Source organism: Triticum dicoccoides, chromosome 6B, assembly GCF_002162155.2.
Source record: "Triticum dicoccoides isolate Atlit2015 ecotype Zavitan chromosome 6B, WEW_v2.0, whole genome shotgun sequence".
NCBI lineage: Eukaryota > Viridiplantae > Streptophyta > Magnoliopsida > Poales > Poaceae > Triticum > Triticum dicoccoides.
The window spans coordinates 266,440,156-266,453,681 of NC_041391.1; positions in this window are offsets into that span (position 1 = coordinate 266,440,156).

A 13,526-nucleotide genomic window follows, 5' to 3' on the forward strand; every position below is an offset into this window, starting at 1 on the left:
ATTGCATAGTTGTTAGATATAACATGCGAGAACGTGTAGAGATGTAGTTTTGGAGGGCCTACAGAGAGAAAAGCGTAATACGGTCACCGAACTTCAGAATAAGCTGATTACGGTCACTATATACGTTTTGCGGTGATTATACGGTCACATGCTCACAGTTTAGCATCAGATTGCACTCTGTTGACTGGCCAAATAGTCTGCGTGGAGCCATGTTGACTAGTTAAATTAGCCACATTCCTTTTGGGTCCCACCTTTTAGTTCGCGTCGGGAAAAAGTCAGATAAACACAAATTTACGCAGGCGCGACAAGGCTTCAACCCGTGCGCGGGAATCACCTAGTTGTGTATGTGTCTGTCAGGGCCTGATGTGTGCACATGCACATGTAGCTTGAGCACTTGAGCGTGAGAGTGTGTGTTGGTCATGTGGTGTACTAGTGTGCGCATGCATGCGTGCGTGTGTGCGTGTGAGTGTTGCATGCGTGCGTGGCTGCGTGTGTACGTGTGAGTGTTGCATGCGTGCGTGGGTGCATGTGTTTGTTTGAGTGTTGCATGGATGCAGTTCATGTGCATGCGTGCATGTGTGTATAAAAAACACACCAGCTCATGTGTGTTAAAACAGACGGCTCAGCATACCCATACAAGGCCACCTTGTCCTTTGTGCCCGCGGTCATGCCTTTGAACCACCGTCCAAATATTTTTTTGTCGTTTGTTTTCATTCTTAGTAGCAAGATGCCCGTGCGTTGCACGTAACATCAGATGCATTTGTATGACTTGTTTATCTTGTGACAGAAAAGGATGAACGAGGGAAGGCCTTATTTGCAAATGTGGAGAGGTGTGTGGGTACCTTTTTGCAAAATTGCCATAGTTTCTTTCCTATACGTCAGATATAAATCGGACGGCCTATATTGCAGGATGGCAGGCACACCATCATCACCAACTCTATTTTTTATAAGAGTGTATTTTATGTATTTTATAAGAGTGTAGATGTAGAGTAGATACAAGTCGACAGGTGGGCACGATGGTTGTGAGATAATGTGATGCAACACTAGAGGTGCCACATGGAGCGTTTAACTGGTCAACTAGTCATGTCATGAGCAAATACAGAGTTGTACGGTGAGCTCGTGACTGTATAATAACCACTAAACGTAAATGGTGACCGTAAGAGTGGATTCTTAAGTCCAATGTACGTATCGTGCTTTCCCTTCAAATACAATGATTGTCATTGCATATATCGTGAGAGAAAGATGAAACATGTGTGAATTTTCTGGGGGCTTACTTTTAGAGGACCTGGAGATAGTTTTGTGTGCATACGTGAAAGGGGCGTACAGGGGGGTATGCGATGGAGAGAGAGATGCTCTTCGTTTCTCTTTATTATGACTAACTTTGTATATAGTATAAAAATATACAAATTCATAGTGCGGAATAAATATCATTGTGGGCACCATGCAATGCAAATTAGCGTTCGTACTCCACCATATAACTTTGTATTGTTGTATATATGTAGAAACTCTAAATTAAATTTTTAGTAACACTTTATTCAAAAGGAATGTTGTATGCGAAATAAACGTGAAGAGAGGGCTTTTTAGATCAATGGGGTACGTGATGTAACATGTGTGAATGTGTAGTTGATGCATTTGGCGGGGCCTAGAGAGGTATGTGTGTGTATTACGTATTCGAGAGAGGCATGGATAGAGGGGCCGACGGCGGGGCGTGGGAGAGATAGCACGAGAAATGAGAGTGGTCTAGAGAGAGAGACGAATATGATGTCACGACAAGAGATTCCATTCCCTTGAGTGTTTATATGCAAGGGGGAGGGAATAGAGGCACCAGGAGAAATTTTCTGTGTGTGTGGTGTTTGTATTGGTATCTGTCGTGGAATTAACACGTCAGATGTCCTCAAGAAAGGACTTAGTCGCGGAGCCATCACTACGGGTTAGCTTGAAGGGGTTAAACCGGACGAGGGACATGGGAGTTTTATACTAGTTCGGTCCCTTCGATGAAGGTAAAAGCCTACGTCTAGTTGTGATGGAATTTATTGGGTTTCGATGATCAGGGAGCAAACACGCTTTGCCTGAGTCTCGAGTTGTTGTCTGTCATCCATGAACCGCCGCTGGGTCGTCCCTTTAAATACACAGGTTGACGCCCGACCGGTCTATAGAGTCCCGAGACCGACTCATACAAGGGTCCGGCTCGGTCTCTTCTTTCCTAACTTACAACACAAGTTACATAACCATGGCGGTTTGCTATCATGGGCCCTAATCCTCCTTTGGGCTCCGGCCCTCTAAGCTTCATAGTAAAACGCCATCTTCTGAGTCTTCATGGGCTTCTCTATGATTGAGGGTAAACCGGCCCCTCCTGGGCGGTTTATACTCAATAGTTATATCCCCAACATTAGGCCCCAGAGTGATTTGAACCTGTTCATGTCAATCTTCAGTACTTTTAGAAAAATCCTGTGAATATCTTCTTTCGTTTCTCGTAAAACGCCATGATGTCTTCTTTTATAAACTTTGTTAATCCTCCGTGACGTCATCCTCTGGATACGGCAACGGATCATCATGACGTCATCGTTGCAAAAAAATGAATAAAAAGATTCCCTTCATTTAATGTCATCCCGGAAATCGAGGCGACAGCTGCACCACGTGCCGCTTTGGACTTCTCGATTCCCTTCATTCCCTTTCATTTCCTTCCCTTTCTTCTCATCTTCTTCCTCGCGACCCGAAGAACCTTAGCACCGCCGCCGCCGTCGATCTTCGAATCTGCACCGACCAAGGCCGCTGCATCATTCTGCTTGTTCCAGAGACCCTGTCGCGTTCCTCCGCCACCGAGTGGCCCTGGTAAATTCATTTCCCTGTACCCTAGATCTTCATTAGGGTTTTGAGTTCATCCATGTCCGCCGCCGTTCCTGAGCTCTTCTGCAGCCTTCTCTTTAGTCCTTTTACTGAGTGTATATACATGCATCTACTAGCTTTGATTTGCGGCTAGATTCATTTTTATAGTCCACCATCCCGTGGCTTCTTGCTGCTCCAAACATACTGTGTCTAGATCTTCTCTGTTCTTCTTAGCGCCATTGTAGGGTTCAGGAAAATTTTCTTTAGTTATCCACGGAGATCCAAAATTGTACTGTGATATTGTGAAACCTGTTTTTGTAACACTTAGCAGATTTTTTGATTCCTGGCCCTTCTTCCTACGGGCGGTTTAACCTTTGATAACCAATCCGCCATATATCATTAGCCCTCTCTTAAACCGCCAACTGAACTTGCACGACAATTTATCCGGTTTAACACTGAATAGTACACTTGAACCGTTAATTGTAAACCGACTTTTATTTTTCCTTTCAGTTTCCCTTCGAGATGACCAAACAATTCTCTGCTTGCAATTGGGTTCCGTCCTGGATCACGGAAACATAAATCAACGGATATGTCACCACTGGCGCTTTAGCCTCAAAAAGGGTCCTTCATTGGCGAGTTCCGGGCTCTGAATGCCCACTTGAACCTCAAGATGGAGAAGTGATTGTATTTATGCAACACTTAGACCGGGGATTCAGCCCGCCCGGATCAAAAAATTTCCGGGATGTCCTCGCAAGCTTCCAACTCCATCCACAAGACATTGGACCGATCTCCGTGTCCAATATATGCAACTTTCAAGTATTCTGCGAAGTCTACCTTCAAGAAGAACCATCTGTGGAGTTGTTCCAGGATTTTTTTCATTTGAACCGCCGTACGGAATTCTCAGATGGTCCCAACACAGAGCTTGGTGGTGTTTCAATTCAGAAAAGGAAAGAAGTTGAGTTCCCTCATGCAAAACATCATAGCCATCCTAAAGATTGGAACGAAACTTGGTTTTATTGTCGGAACACTGCCCCTGATGGAGAAAATCATTTTCCGGGTTATCAACCTCACCGGCTTAGCAACGGTCACCCATTACCTTCACACTTATCCACCGCAGAACGGAAAAACTTTGCACCTCAACTCGCCAAGCTCCGGGCTTTCATGGCCAACGGTTTGACTGGTATTGATCTCGTCCGCTGTTGGGTTTCTTGGGGCATTTTTCCTTTAAGCCGCCGCCCCGGATTGATGCATGAATATACTGGCAACGTCAAAGACCCTCAACGATATCATGAAGTAGTAATGACAGACCTTGAAGTTACTGAATCTGTGAAGAAGATGCTTGATGAAACAATCTCTGCATGCAGCCAAGCCGGGTTTCCACCTTTTTGCGTCTCCAATCAACCGCCAGCGGTAAAGTTCATCTTAATACTTACTTAGTCGCCTCCACATTAACTATGTGCTAACCTTTTCTTGCCTTATTTTTAGGCTAACACCTCCTTTTGGAAACGGACTAAACCGGCTAGGGCTCCTCGTGCAAAGAGCAAGGTCACCAAGAAAATTGCCAAGAAGAAAACCACCAAGTCTTCTGATCTGCCAGAAGATGAGGAATCAGACGCAGAGGTAGAACTTGACTCACTTCGTTCCTATTTCGTACATCTTATTGACAATGATTATTCCCAGGATGATGCTGAGGCCAGCTACACAGACCATGTTGAGGTAATCACTCTTTCTTCCGATTCAGATCTTGTACCGGTTCGAAGAGTTCGCCGAATAGTTCGGAAAGTAAAACACTCTCACCCCATTGCTCATTTGGATACAAAATTTTCTTTGAATACACAACAAGCTGCAGAGCGTCGCACAACCCGGCACAATGGTCAGCAAATCACTTCGTCCAGTCTACCAGATACACTAACCCGGAAACATCGTCCAGAGGTGACTTGTTCTCCTGAAATACTTTATCCTTTGAAGGGTTTCTTCTGATGCCCACTCAATCCGTCTGACTCGAATTATCAGGCATCTTCCAACTCGTCTGGCAGTTCATCAACCACTCAGCTGCCTCCCCTCAAGACCGTCGCTGGGTAAGTACATTATTCCTCAATTTGTTTCTTCATGTGTCGGTTTATCATATTCTAACTTTTGATGTTGTAGTGCCAAGGCCCGATTGAGTAAGAAAGCTAAGACCAGCGGTCCTACTGATGATGTTGATCCGGAGAAGACCCCAGAGAATGACAGCAGAAATCATGAGATTGCCATAGACAGCTCTGCTCCGCAAAACCCAGGTGCTGATGCTAACCCGCCAGAAGTTGAACCGGAGATACATGTTGATACATCACATCCTCATGCCACTCCTTCATGTCCAATTGTTGAGCAGCGGGATTCAACTACTGATCCGCCAAGCCCTGCTACCAGACCACCGAGCCCTGCTGCCAAAGCGCCACGCCCAGTTAAGAAGAATGTCAATCCATCAAGCCCAGCCAAAGATGATGATGATGTTGTTACTGGAACTGCATATACCACCCCGGGCAACCCAGTTGTTTTGTCTAAACATTCCGCCAAGGATGAATTTGATTTTATGAACAAAGGAAAAGGCAAGACTGACTTGTCAAGCTATGCTGATTTGTCTACTCAGGATCTTCATTCCGGTTTCTTGAACCGCCTCTTCACAAGCCAGGATTATGAGGCCGGTTTGGTAAATCTGATGAAGGAACGCTATGAGGTAAACAGTTTGATCTTTTGCTCTGTACCTTCATTGCATTGTAGCCCCCAAGTGCCGGTTTGTCTTAGAAAGTCAAACCAGGACTTTTATATTCTGTAATGTACTTTGTTGATTTTCCTTGTGTATTTTTTGATCAAACACACATTAGCCCCCAAGTGCCATGATTGAAACTTGTATCAATCCGTGGGACTTAAACAATTAGTAGGAAAAAGTGATCCACATTAGCCCCCAAGTGCCAAGTGTATAACTAGTGATATGCTTGGGACTTTCAAAGAAGATATTGACACACTCTTCTGACTGTTGCAGACTGAGATAAATCAACAAGTCTCTCAAATTGCGGATCTTCAAGAGAATCTTAAATCCCAACTAGCAGAAACCACTAGGGCAAAAGATGAGTTAAAAACCGCCTTAACCACCATGGAGCAGCTCAAAGGGTGGTTCAAGTCTGAAAGGGCCAACTGGGACACCGAAAAGGTTGGATTGCTGAAGCGGGCGGAAGACGCTGAATCAGCTCTTAAACTGGTGGTGGAAGAACTTAGTGGATTGAAGCGCCAAGTTAATGCCATGACTTCTGCAATATTTGGTAAGTACCTTTTGCCAAGGTTTTGTGAATGTCTAGCTTTGAAATTTCTCCGGTTTAACATGAAATTCTTAAACCTCTGTAGATAGCCGCATTGCTCATCTGGGCTCTGATATGCGGAGGAAGCTAAAGGCCGCCTATACGCTGATTGAACAGCTATATACCGGTGCCGAACGGGTTATCTGCGCATCTTCCTATGACAATGCGGCCCCAACACTGATCAAGGACATGCTGGCCATGTTATCTATGACGCCAGCACAGATAGAAGAGGTGAAGCGATCCGCCGCAAGGGCTGGCGCTTTGTTAGCACTTACCCGAGCCAAAGCATGGATAGCTGATCATGATCCGGTTGATATAGCCAAGGGCTTCCCCAGTGAACAAGAAAACGGGGCAGCGTTTGATAACGAAGCCCTCAAACGTGTGACAAGGGAGATGCGTCCTCTGGCGAGTCAGTTGACAGAAGAAGCTAACTTGACGGTTCACCGATCCTTCTATGATGTTAACAACAAACGGGCTAAGGGTGTCATTCCAGAAGTGCAAAATCTTATTCTGCCAATCGGTAAGCACACTTATGCCCCTGACGTTGATCCGACTGAGCTTATAAGTGAAGATGTTGTCTTTCGGGCCTTAACCTGGATTGACTGGACCACCACTGACTTCCAGCCATTGGATGGGGAGGAGGAGGCTGAACCGACGCCATATGACCCATCTACTTCACATCAACATGGCGATGAAGCTTGATCCGGCAATCTGGTTGATATGTTAGAAACTGTCCAGTTGAAAACAATTCCATATTTTGGGCCGTTTAAGTGCCTTGTATTAGGGTAGCAAAAATACTTTGATCTGCTGCCATCGTGTAGTGGGAGATACTTTATGTGATCCGCCATGATAATTTCAACGTTGGTTCATATATCATAATATGCAATTCCTATGCCTGCATAAAAAATTGTACTGGCGTTTTACCGCCGGACGGGTCATAATGCCCAAGACAAGGCCTGATCGATAATCAAACCATAAGAAATATGAAATAACTCATACCTGTGATGTAATATCACTTTAGTTGGTTTACCAACTTTGATTGTAATAAGGGTGAAGACCCAAATCTGTAGTTCTTGTATAACTCCATCATGTACTGATGGCATATAATAAGTCATACCGGGTGATGATAAACACCAGATGATCAAAACTGGCGACAAGTAGTCAAAGCCAGGCTGGGTTAACAATCTCCGGTTTGATAATAAGGTCTGTCAACTTGTAGTTGAAAACCAAGCCGGTTTAAGAAACACCGGGCTAATAAGATGACTGAGAAGTCATACCAGGTCAAAGAAACCGGTTTAACATAAAATTTATCAAAAGAAAAGTGACAAACACAAATAAAATCATGTAGTCTAGGCTTTTCGAGGGCTGCTAGGCCCAAATTCGAGGCTTTTCATGGGCTGCCAGGCCGCTGAGTTGAACCATTTAACAAAGCCTTTTAAGATGGACCTCCAACTAACCAATCATCGTTTTAACTTTGACAAGTTCAGGGTCTCAATGAGAGTAACTGTCAAACGTTCGGAGGGTCATGCCAGGATTACCTGGATAGGAGTGTCTTACTTGATGAAGGCAGGTTAACCCGGGATTTTAGGTAAATATACCAGGCTTCCAAGCCGTGGGTCGATACCCAGCTACAAGGGTCCTTTCAAACTCCTTGGTATTTGACACAAGGAGCCACCAAGTAACGTGATGAGCTGTCCTCATTGGGTGCCTATGTTTGAGCTGTGCATAGCATGCAGACTCTCTTTGGCCCCTTGGGTGTGAAGCTCCCAAGCTATGTTGTGCCGTGATAGCCAGTTTAACAGGCACTACTCCGCTTTGTCAGCTGAAGCCCCCATGTAACTCAAAGGATATCTGAGAAAAACAGCAAAGGCCCTGCTTATAGCGAGGATGCTGGTTTATTTATTGATCATAATATATACATTGTCGAAATATGTACATAAGAAAAGCAGCTCAAGTGTAGTAAGGCCGCGGGAGAGCTATGTTCCACAGCCGCCGGGTCTCCTCCTCAGAGCTGCGTGAGTTGTGCATGTCGGTCTGATCCTGGATGAGCCGGAGCACCAAGTCGCCTTCTTGAAAGGTTCTTGTCCTAACCCGGCGGCTGTGATAACGCTGCAGGTCTTGTTGATAACCGCCGATCGATCCAGTGCCATGTCCCGTTTCTCATCTAATAGGTCCAGCGCCTCTTGGCATGCTTGCTCGTTGTCCGCTTCAACATCATTAGCAACCCGGGGCGAGTCATGACGAATATCACTTGGTAGGACTGCCTTTGCCCCGTATACCATGAAGAAAGGTGTGTAACCTGTTGATCGATTGGGGGTGGTGTTGATGCTCCATAACACAGAAGGTAATTCCTCCACCCAACAACCCGGCATCCGCTTCAAAGGAATCATGAGCCGAGGTTTAATACCCTTCAAAATTTCTTGATTGGCTCGCTCCGCTTGACCGTTGGATTGAGGGTGCGCCACAGATGCTAAGTCAAGCCGGATGTGCTCTTTCTGACAGAAATCCTCCATCTCACCTTTGGAAAGGTTTGTACCATTATCCGTGAGAATACTGTGTGGAAAGCCAAAGCGGAAGATAATCTTTTTGAGAAATTGAACCGCCATAGCTGCATCACACTTGCTGACAGGCTCCGCTTCAACCCACTTGGTGAATTTATCAACTGCCACCAACAGGTGGGTCTTCTTAGCCTTGGAACGCTTAAAGGGCCCCACCATATCAAGCCCCCAAGTAGCAAAAGGCCAAGTGATAAGAATCATCCGTAGTTCTTGAGCCGGAACATGAGCTCTGCGTGAATTTTTTTGACAAGCATCACATTGCTTTACCAGATCCTCCGCATCAGCATGAGCTGTCAACCAGTAAAACGCATGACGAAAAGCTTTTGCAACCAGGGACTTTGAACCAGCAAGATGACCACAATACCCTTCATGAATTTCCCGTAGGATCTCTTGGCCTTCTTCTGGAGAAACACAACGCTGAAATACGCCCGAAACGCTACAGCGGTGTAACTCGCCATTGTGAATAACCACGGACTTGGATCGCCGGACTATCTGTCGAGCCAGAACTTCATCATTTGGTAAGTCGCCCTAGTTCATATACGCCAGATATGGAACCGTCCAATCCGGTACAACGTGCAAAGCGGCCACCAATTGAGCCTCCGGATCAGGAACAACCAAATCCTTTTTTGTAGGCAACTTAACAGATGGGTTATGCAAGATATCTAAAAAGGTATTAGGAGGTACCGGTTTACGCTGGGATCCAAGCCGGCTTAAAGCGTCTGCTGCTTCGTTTTTGCGCCGATCGATATGCTCAACCTGATACCCTTTGAAGTGACCCGCCACAATATCCACCTCACGTCTGTAAGCCGCCATAAGTGGATCCTTAGAATCCCAAGTACCAGAAACTTGTTGAGCCACCAGATCAGAATCTCCAAAACAATGAACTCGACTTAAGTTCATCTCTTTAGCCACACGGAGACCATGGAGTAAAGCTTCGTACTCAGCTGCATTGTTAGTACAGGGAAACATCAAGCGGAGAACATAGCAAATTTTATCACCTCGAGGGGAAGTAAGGACAACTCCAGCCCCCGAGCCCTCCAACTGCCTGGATCCATCAAAATAAATAGTCTAGTATGTATTATCCAGTTTGTCTTCTGGTGCTTGCAACTCGGTCCAATCATTGATAAAGTCCACAAGGGCCTGAGATTTGATGGCTGTTCGAGGCACATACTTCAAACCGTGTGGACCAAGCTAAATTGCCCACTTGGCAACCCGGCCAGTCGCTTCCCTGTTTTGAATTATATCGCCCAAAGGAGCAGAACTAACCACTGTGATGGGATGGCCTTGAAAGTATTGCTTGAGGTTTCGACTTCTGCCAATGTGGATAGCGTTGTTTTGACTCGATCAAGACTTCACTAATGTAGTATACAGGTCGTTGAACCGGATATTCCTTCCCAGCCTCCTTACGCTCAACCACAATTGCCACACTGACCGCTCAGGCATTGGCAGCCACGTATAACAGCAAGGGCTCATTATCAACCGGAGCTGCAAGAACCGGCGGTTCAACCAACTGCCGCTTTAACTCCTCAAAAGCCGCATTGGATGCGTCACTCCAGACGAAATCGTCTGTCTTTTTCAACATCTGATACAAAGGAATTGCCTTCTCTCCCAAACGGCTGATAAACCGGCTAAGGGCTGCAATCCGACCCGCCAGACGCTGAACATCATTGATACACTTCGGTTTAGCCAGGGATGTAATCGCCTTGATTTTTTCTGGATTAGCTTCAATGCCCTTGTTGGATACAAGAAAACCTAAGAGTTTTCCTGCCGGAACACGAAAAACACATTTATCCGGATTAAGCAACATTTTCTAAACCCGAAGATTGTCAAACGTCTCCTTGAGGTCATTTATCAGTGTTTCCTTCTTCCTGGATTTTACCACAATGTCATCCACATAGGCATGAACATTACGCCCAATCTGTGTGTGAAGACAATTCTACACACAACGCTGATAAGTTGCCTGGGCACTCTTGAGCCCAAAGGGCATAGAAACATATCAGAAGGCACCAAAGGGAGTGATGAAGGTTGTCTTCTCCTGGTCGTTAACTTCCATCTTGATCTGATGATAACCTGAATAAGCATCCAAAAAACTCAGGCGCTCACAACCCGTTGTTGCATCAATGATCTGACCAATATGCGGGAGAGCAAAGGGATCGGCCGGACAAGCTTTATTCAAGTCCGTGTAGTCCACCCACATACGCCAAGTGTCGTTTTTCTTAAGAACAAGCACCGGATTAGCCAGCCATTCAGGATGGAACACTTCAACGATAAACCCAGCAGCCAACAGTCGGGCTACCTCTTCACCAATTGCCTTGCGTCTTTCCTCATTAAAGCGACGAAGAAATTGCTTGACCGGTTTAAACTTGGGATCAATATTAAGAGTTTGCTCAGCGAGTTCCCTCGGTACACCTGGAAAGTCAGAAGGCTTCCATGCAAAAATGTCCCGGTTCTCACGAATGAACTTGATGAGCGCGCTTTCCTATTTCAGATCCAGATTTGTGCTGATGCTGAACTGCTTGGACGAATCGCCAGGCACAAAGTCAACAAGTTTAGTCTCGTCAGCCAGATTGAAATGCAGGGTTGGGTCATGCTCAGTGGTGGGCTTCATCAGCTGGGTCATATCTGCCGGATCAACATTTTTCTTATAAAACTTTAGCTCCTCTGTAGCACAAACTGACTCAGCATAGGCCGCATGACCTTCCTCGCAATCCAAAGCAATTTTACGACTTCTGTGAACCGTAATAGTCCCTTTATGACCCGGCATCTTGAGCTGCAAGTAAATATAACAAGGCCTCGCCATGAATTTTGCATAAGCCGGTCGCCAAAACAGTGCGTGGTATGGGCTCTGCATTCTCACCACTTCAAAGGTCAATGTCTCAGACCGGGATTCATGTTCATCACCAAACACAACTTCCAAAGCGATCTTACCTATAGGATATGCCGATTTACCTGGTACCACACCATGAAAAAAGTGTTGGACGGTTTAAGACTCTTGTCTGTCAACCCCATGTGACGGAAGGTCTCATAATACAGAATGTTGATACTGCTTCCTCCATCCATGAGTACCTTGGTGAACTTATAACCTCCCACCTGAGGCGCCACCACCAAAGCCAGGTGACCCGGATTGTTAACCGGGGCGGATGATCCTCCCTACTCCACACAATAGGGTATTCAGACCACCGCAGATAACGTGGTACTGTCGGTTCAACAGCATTAACTGCCCTCTTGTGAAGCTTCTGATCACGCTTGCACAAACTAGTGGTGAACACATGATACTGTCCACCATTCAACTGCTTTGGGTGACTCTGGTAACCCGACTGCTGCTGATTTCCTTGATTACTCTGCTGGTTATTACCACCTTGGTTGTTCTGGTTGCCCTAATTATTCTGAAATCCAGAGTTTGAGCCGCTGCCACCATGAAAACCTGGACCTGAACCGCCTGATGGACCCTGATCATACCGGAAAAGATCAAAGTTTTTGAACTCCTTCATAATGTTACAATCCTTCCAGAGATGCGTTACAGGAACCTCCTTGGTCCCATGCTTTGGGCAGGGCTGATTTAACAAGCGCTCCAGATTCATTCCGCTGCCACGCGGCGGTTTACCCTTACAACGCTGCACATTAGCGTTAGCCACAAAATCTGAATCCGCTTTACGCTTACCGTTATTCCCATGGCCTCCTTGGTTGTGTTGCTGTCCCTTTGCACCGCCGTTCTTCTTTCCCTTCTCCGGTTTCTCATCATCAGAATCGAGATCCTTGGTATTATCAGAATCAGCATACTTGACCAAGGCTGCCATGAGGGTTCCCATGTCGTTGCAGTGGCGCTTGAGCCGTCCCAACTTCATCTTCAGTGACTTAAACCGGAAATTGCGCTCCAGTGTTATGATCGCTTGACCAGTGTTAATCCGGTCGGACGAATGCAAAACTTCTGAAACCCGGCGTACCCAATGAGTTGTTGACTCGTTCTCCCCTTGAACACAAGCATCCATGTCCACAATGGACATGGGCTGTTTGCACGTGTCTTTGAAATTGGCTATAAACCGGGCCTTCAGCTGATCCCACGACTCGATGGAGTTAGCTGGCAAATTTTTCAACCAAGTACGGGCCGTCCCTTCCAACATCATCGTGAAGTACTTTGCGCAGGCCGCTTCATCCACATCTAGCATCTCCATTGCCATCTCATAACTCTCGACCCATGCCTCAGGTGGCTGATCCGTGATATAATTAGGCACTTTATGTGGACCCTTGAAATCTTTGGGCAGACGCACATTACGGAGAGCCGGAATAAGACACGACACTCCCCAGGAACTGAAGGCAAGCCCAGTGCATCGGTCTACTGACACCGCTGGCTGAACCGAGGTGGGTTGATGATGACCCAAAGCGGCCTCCCTTCATGCTCTACCATTATCCACCACGTCTTGAGCATTACGATGCCGAGCACTGCTAGACACTTCTTGTTCATCCATGTGCCTGCTATAGCTTGGGCTCGGATGAGGGGTTGAATGAATTCTATCCCGGCGATAAGAATAAGCCTGCTACTGTACCACGGCGGTTTGAAGAAGGTCCCTAGCCCGCCGTGTTTCAATTGCTGCCAGTGAATCTCCCTCCATCGGAATGGCTGCCAGGCGTGATGCTGCGGCAATCATGTTATCCAGAGGGCTCGAAAAGTGTCCCAGTGGTGTAGACACGTATGGCGGCGGGTTATCTTTTCACCGGGGTGGTTCTGTTATCCGTAGTTGATACGGAGCTGTCCTAGGTGCATCAGTCCGGTTTGCAGCTACCGGTTTGCTCGGCCTAGCGCCTGGTG